Source organism: Passer domesticus, chromosome 12 (assembly GCF_036417665.1).
Source record: "Passer domesticus isolate bPasDom1 chromosome 12, bPasDom1.hap1, whole genome shotgun sequence".
NCBI lineage: Eukaryota > Metazoa > Chordata > Aves > Passeriformes > Passeridae > Passer > Passer domesticus.
In genome coordinates, this window is record NC_087485.1 from 15,333,623 (window position 1) to 15,341,299 (window position 7,677).

A 7,677-nucleotide genomic window follows, 5' to 3' on the forward strand; every position below is an offset into this window, starting at 1 on the left:
CTGTTGCAAGAATACAAAAATGAGCTAATTTACAAAACTCCCTCATCAAAGGAACAAGACTTGTAGTAATTCTGCTCTTGTAAGTATGCCTACACTGTGATTTTACCACCAACTGGATAATTTCTTCCTGGTTTTTATTTCTCTTTGTTGAGGAAGCCAGTGAAATAACTAGTTATTAGGATAAACACAACGCTGAATAGCGAAATTGGGTTTTCACAAATGTATTGTAACATAAAATCACATTTCTGCCTGAAAAATGTAGTGAGGTTTGTTAAATCCACAAAGGACTCTTCAGCATGTTCTCTTTTTCTTTAAGCCTTGATACATTTCTGCAAAGCAAACTTAAAGGTTTTTAAGAATATTTGCATAGTGTGATATAAATTCATCGTACGACAGATTTTACAGACTCTTCAAAATGGGAAGAGACTTCCTTTTGTCTAAGGAACTTAGTGTTTTTAAGCGAAAATCCCCTGTAAGGCAGGACATCTCCTGCAGGCTGAAGAAAGCTCAGGGCCCAGGACTGCACCTGTAAGGATGCTAAAGGCTCAGGCAGGACCTGCAGGAGGTCAGAAGACCCTGAGCCTTTCCCCTCAAGAAGTTCTCCTCCTCTCCATTAGACTGACCTTAGCAGTTTATTGAAGGATCAGGGTTCCCCTCAGGCAGCCAGCAGACACCTCTCACTGCAAAGCATATGCTCACTTTTCCTCAATTGTTACCTAATTTTTGTACCAAAATCCCTTTTATATGGTATCGTTAAGGAAATTCACAGGACAGTGACCCTGTAAGAGTATATACCAATTTCAGCCATTAGAAAAACAGTAATTAAATTAGCTGCAATTTTCGGCTTTCTCACCCTTTGAAGGGCAATATGTAGTTACAAAATGAAACAGTTCATACAGAGATTTCTGCCAAACCTCAAGCCTGCTTGGAATTGTTACATGGTGGCCAGTCTTTTGTAATAAAGAGTTCAAATTCCCTGTTAGAATTACCCAAGAAGTCACATTCCCATAGGATTTCAAGGAGATATTCACTTCAGTTCACTCATTTACAAAGTGTCATTCAGAAAAGCCTGTTTTGCCACTATTAATAGAATTGTTCAATATCACACTACCTAATAATCCGAGGTCCCTTGCAACATATTTATTAAAAGTTAGCTTAAAATTTACTGGATTTGCTACTTTCAGTGTTCCTGAGCCTGCTTCCTCTTACCTGCCCTTTCCCTTTCTGGATGACTCTTTTTAATTCATAAGCTTTCCATTAGAAGTCGGCCCAAACAGGAGCCATGCATCCAACTTGATGATGCTGATTCAAACCTACTTTGATTCCAGACTTCCATGAGGAATGCTTTCAGTACTCCTACAGGATTTGACTAACAACTTCTGACAAACTCAAAGATTCAGCATCTGGGAGTTCATTATCTCCACCAACACACAAGCTGGAGCTCAGTGTAACACCCTTGTCTTCAGCTCTGAAAGAACACTCAGGCATGTCTAGCAGAAATAATTGAGACAGGAGATCACAGTACCAGCACATATAAGCAGGTGAGTTAAAAAGATCATCAGGGCTCCCTCATGACTCCCTCTGTGATGGACCTTAGTGGGGAGAACATCCTGTTCCTTAGTACAGGACAAGTGTCTCAGCTGGCATCTCAGTCTTTGCCTTTTCAAATGCATCAGTGTTGGCACTTGACACTGGTACAGGTCGTGTGGTGTTCAACTTGGGGATCAGTGATTATTGCTCAGATCTCCTGTAAGTCACTCATTTGTTCTTAACAAGTTTGTGAATTGAGGATACCCTAGGCAGAACCATCCACACTAATTACAGGTAGGTATGAAAAGTTATGAGACGCTTGGTGAGAATTACTGCAGGTAATAGAGGCAGCAGATACATTTTAAGTAAGAAAATGACAGGAACAAAACATTTTCAACTCCTGAAATAATAGAAGATTTAAATCTTTACTCTCCAACTGGGACATTGTACTCTTATTAAATAAAATTAGATGAGGCTGGGCATCAGTCTTCAGCCAGAGCATATGTTCATCAGCAATGGTCAACACCTAAATCTCATGGAACACACTGCTGGGAGAAAATTGCATCAGCAGCCCTCCAACAGGTGAGGAAAGTAGGATGAACACCTGTGGCTGTGCATTCATTCATTCCTTTCATACACCTGTAAGAAAGCAGGTAAAAAGGAAAACCTCTAAAGGGGTTTTTAATGCTGAAACTCCACTAAGGGCCCCCCAAGACTCTGTTCCAATGGCTCCACCAGCTCTATTAACCTTAGAATTAACTGACTTACACTGAGGATTAATCAAGAAAAGAAACATGCGTAAAATGCAAAAGGTAAAGAGACAAAAAGAACAAGAGGAGGGCTCAAAAAAAGAGAAAAGCTATTTCAGGGGAAGAGATGCCCAACCTATCAAGGACCAAGTACCCAGAGATAAGAAAGAAAAAAAAATTCCACCCAACTGAGTCCAAAAGAATTCATGAGTCTGAGTTCAGGCACTGAAAAGCAAAAAAACAATACCTACAAATTGATCGAGATTTCTCTCACTTTTCATTCAAGCATTTTATATTTATCACTGTTTCAGAATTATTTTTGTGAATTGCTTTTGAAAACTGGTGATATTCCAGCTCACAAAGTAAATTTTACAAAATAAGATTATTATGTATTTTAAATATTTTTTTTAATTCTTAACTCATTTGCACTGATTTTTTTCAAAATACAATTAAAGTATGTGTTTGACCAAATGGACATAATGTTTTTTCTTCTTGAGTTCTGTAAACATGACAAAAAAATAAATATGAGGCTAAGAATGTCTTCTTTATTAGTAATTAAGTAGTAAACTCCTTTTGCATAAATTAAAAATTGCAAAATCTAAAATCTCATTAAACAGATAAAAATTGCAGTGGCTTTATAAGCCAATAAATAAGATCAGAATGGGGTGATTTTTTTATTATACGCATCTTCTGTTCCCAGCGTTTCACATGTTCACAATATTTTCCCCAATGTATTGACATGAAATCACTCTGGCAGGGGGAGTGGAAGAGGTGTGAAGATTATTGCTACCATGTGTATGTGAGGGGGTAGCAACACACAAACAGTTTCCAGTCATCCAAGAGGACCAACACTTAGCACCATTTCTAAAATTACTATAAATAAATATCCTGCGATGGATCGCACACCACATACCCACAGCTCCTGCTTTACTGGGGAAAACACAGCACACACTGCTGCACGACAAAAACAACACAGTTCTTTGAGACCCACCACTCCTGCAGCGTAGAGAAAGGACTTGAGATTTCTGATTTATTTAAAACTGTAACTTGCAAAATCCATTGGCTCTCCTTGTACTAAAAGCTATGGATCTGCCCTTTTCTCCTCTGTACTTTTAACATAATAGGTATTATTACCCATAACTTTTTATTTTAAAAGAATTGTGCAGCCTGGAAAATGAATGAATTTAATTATCAATGCAGTGTGAAAAAAATCATTAGAGCAAGAGCCTGGAACACTACGTATTAAAAATAAACAAAGGCTATTAAAAACAGTTTTTAACTGTGTCATTCTTTCTTCAATTCTTAAAATGTAAGTAATACAAACACAGAAACAACAGAATCCTATGTAAACAACTCTAGTTACTGGAAAAAGATGGCCTAGGAAAATGCTAAATGACTGACTGGATCATTTAACTTTAAATCTATACTTTATGTGGCAATATGGAGAGGTCATTTGATTGCTATGCATAAAAAATTTAGAATTCTAATATGATCTAAAAGTTTCACCTTCATAAGACAAAATTTTCACTGTAAAATTGTATTTAGTGGCATTCATACATATCTGTCACCTCAGCTTTATAGTATTATATTTCTATGGGCTGTCAGCTGGGCATTACAGAAGCCACTATTTAAAAACAGTAAAACTTTCTTCCTTTGTACTTCACAAATTCTCTGTTTTGCTTCACAGCTGTAAATATGCAGGCTCAAACATGAGCTGGAGGTTGTTGCACAGAATTCTTTCACCACCTAAAAATCAGCATTATCACCTGTATTTTTTTCATCAAAAACGTGTTCTCAGCAACACACTTTAGGTTTCATTCACTGCAAGTGGACATCTATACTGAGTCATTATTCAGCTTTTGAGGATTTGGAAAGAGATTTTCATATTTTCACTTATGATTTCACATCATGAATAATCAATTTGTTTCCTCTCCAGCAGCATGAAAAGCCTCCTCTATACTCAGGAGAAAAATTTAAACCAAAATTTGTGGCCTCTGAAAATTTGTCATTAGAAGAAGCACATTGCCTGTGTACTCTTGCTGTGGAAAAGCAGGTCAGACTCAACTCCAGAGATATGGGAGCAGTTTCTACCAAAATTTACAAATGTGCTTCCAGACATAATTTGGCCTTGCTAATTAAGCTGTAATCTACTGAAGTCCTGACTCAGAGATGCTTTTCAAAATACTCTTATTTACTTCAATATTTGGTTAAAACTGTATACTTTTCAAATACTTCTTTTCTACATATTTAATTTTTTTTTTTTAATCCAGAAGAATACTAGTAGATATCACAGCTACACACTCACCAGAACAGCTGGTTGCCAACAGGGTTGGGAGAGAATGAGGTAAAACCAAAGGATGGGAAGTAGCCATGGAAGATTATAAGTGAGGTAAGTGAGGGCAGAGAACATTGCATAGAATATGTCAAAGATCAGACTTGATTTTCTAATGTGCTCTTGAAACAAGCACTATTTCAAAGTTGAAATATTTAAGCTGAGATTTTAACAAAGCCCCTGTAGGTACTTTAAATAATGACAACTAGAAAATCCAATAGTTTCCAAAATTATTTACTGTCTCACTCTCTGAACACAACCTCATTAGTTGTTACTTAAGATGGGGTTTCTTTCTTTCTTTTTTTTTTTTTTTTTTTTTTTTTTTGTGGTGATGCACTTTGTAATGAAGTCATACAACATTCTGTAGTGTTTCCCAGCCTTAGGCTTTATTGTGTAAGACATTTCAGACTCTTTAACTTTTACTACTGGGAATGTTCCCTATTGATTTCAAAGGGATTACTTGCTGAAGTAACTACAAGCAGAAGGATTTGCAGAAGTGGAATCCCAGACATGCTTTTCCACCCTTTTCCACTGGAGACATCAGAAAGGAATCTAGAGTTTAAGAAACATCATGCAAGAGGGCTAAGATGTTACAGTGAATTTTAAGACAACCGTACTGCATGCCAAGGAGTGTTCCCAAGTGCAGGGCTAGAAATTACAGAGTTTACCAAGGAATAATGAGACAGCAAACAGATAAGAAAGACACAGCTCAGTGGAAACTAAATGTGAACCAGATTTACCCATAATGTTTAGCAGTCAAACTACTGAAGGATTTCATTTAACAGCATTACTGATATTCCTGATAATCGAAACTCACACATCTCTTTGGGCTGATTGCACAGGTTTCCTTTGCAAAGGGGTAAATTTTCCTCCTGAGAGAACAATTATGAGTTTAGAGGTTGGTAATGGGGTTACTCCAGACAGATGTCACAGCAGAGCCTTCCCATCCCCAGACTCTCAAAGAAACCCAGGAAACTCCCATGTTTTAGCCTAGAGAAGTCAGCAATATCCTGCAGGACCACCTCTGCCCTGTCTACTCCCGCCTGCAATTTAACAAATATTAAACTTGCCTGTGGCACCTCTCTGGAGAACCTGCTGGAGCCCCCATCGTGGCAGTCCATGGCCAGTTCTGTGACCAATGCACAGAGTGGCCTGTTCAGGTTACCAGGAATGCAATGGAGACCAGGCTAAACCACGTCCACCACAACATCTCCTGCCTGTGTTATTTTCCCACTTAATCACTCAATCAAAAGGACACAAGATATTTGGTTGGTTTCAGACTGTCAAGTATTGAATTTTATATAAATTTTGCTTAAAATAAATTTCAGTTCTCTAAAGTGGGTGGGGCCCAGGGGTCAGGTTCTGTAGGTTCTATTTGCATTCCTGTGCAGGCTCACTGGCAGTCCTCAGCATGGAGCAGATTTCCAGGAGATGTGTCCTCCTCCCTCTCCTAATCAACAATGCCACACAAAGCCATCTTGCAAAGTATTTCAGGCCCTTGGATGAAGGTCATTTATCAAAGTTTTTTTCTCATATTAACTGTGAGAAAATTAGCAGAATAAAGATGGTCCTTTTTCTTGCCCACTTACAGCAGCGATTACAGAAAAAATGCACTTCATATGTCACAGCTTGAATCCATAGTGGGGCAGTGACAAAGAACCAACACCAAAGAAAATATTTTGGAGGAACATTCGTTTTCATGATTTTATACATGATGCAACCAATTCATAGTTCAATCTTATTTGCAAGGGAATAACCGCTATGTAAAAGTACAATTCATATGTGAGCTGAAAAGAAAATGTCTTTCTTCAGCATTCCTACTATTAGGCAAGCAGATGGCTCAATCTAAATGACCATGTGAAAGAAAGAAAAAAAAGACCAGCACAGATCAATATCCTCACCATGATTCCTGCATTCCAATAAATACCAAACCATCAAGAGCAACAGCAGAGAAAAAGAGCATCAAAATATCATTTTAGGAAAAACAGTAAATAACTGAAACAAATCTGAAAACAAACAGCCAATAGATTTAATAAGAAGAATGTAAACAAAAAACAAACAAGCTTCACTCTTAACATTACTGCCTGCAGTTATCCTGAATGTAAGCTACAAAATAAACCACCCCAAACCTCAGTGTATCACAGACACACACCACAGGGAGAAATATATCAAAAAGAAAGAAAAAATATTACTTCTATATAAACAAGTCACTGTATTTCTGTGTTTGGGTAGTTGTTTAGATTTTTTGTGGGATTTTGGTTTTGTTTGGTTGGTCTTGTTGGTTTGGGGTTTTTAATTGCAGACAATATACAAGAATTTCTTGTTTTTCCAAGGGGCAAAACATACCCTTTTAGGAACACCATGATGACACCAAACAAAGAAATGCCAGATACTAAACAGATTAGAGCTAGCTCGGAAATGGGAGAAACACACCAGGCCAAGAGCTTTCAAAAACTCAGGGGCAAAGTTCCTTGCTGCACAGACCCCTCTCCTGACCTCATGGCCCTGGACCATACAGCTCCCTCCATGGGTGGCACCAGGGAGCAGACCCAGAGATTTACTAGGATTTCTTGCTCTGAGGCACAGCCATTACCTGTGTGTGTGTTCAGTGCATTAAACACCATGAAACCTCCTTCTGTCCAAACCTAGGCCTGAACTCACACGAGGGAAAGAACCAATTCTCCCAAGCCAGGTGAGTCACACCTGCAGGCTGCACCTCCTGCAGCCACAGTCACATCTGCAGGCTGCACCTTCACCAGACCCACAGTACACCTACAGAATGCACCTCCTGCAGCCACAGTCACACCTGCAGGCTGTACCTCCTGCAGAGCCACACTCGCACCTGCAGGCTGCACCTTCTCCAGAGTCACAGTCACACCTGCAGGCTGCACCTTCTCCAGAGCCACCTGCAGGCTGCACCTCCTGCAGCCACAGTCACACCTGCAGGCTGCACCTTCTCCAGAGCCACAGTCACACCTGCAGGCTGCACCTCCTGCAGCCACAGTCACACCTGCAGGCTGCACCTCCTGCAGAGCCACACTCGCACCTGCAGGCTGCACCTTCTCC

At 39.2% G+C, this 7,677-nt stretch overlaps 1 long non-coding RNA gene across 1 annotated transcript; it reads left to right on the forward strand.

Moving 5' to 3' along the window:
* The first annotated feature begins 618 nt into the window (after positions 1 to 618).
* LOC135279358 (uncharacterized) lies at positions 619 to 5,858 on the forward strand. Its single transcript, XR_010346625.1, has 3 exons — positions 619 to 1,541; positions 4,550 to 4,668; positions 5,065 to 5,858. It is a non-coding gene; the product is annotated as an uncharacterized LOC135279358 (long non-coding RNA).
* The last annotated feature ends 1,819 nt before the right edge of the window (positions 5,859 to 7,677 follow it).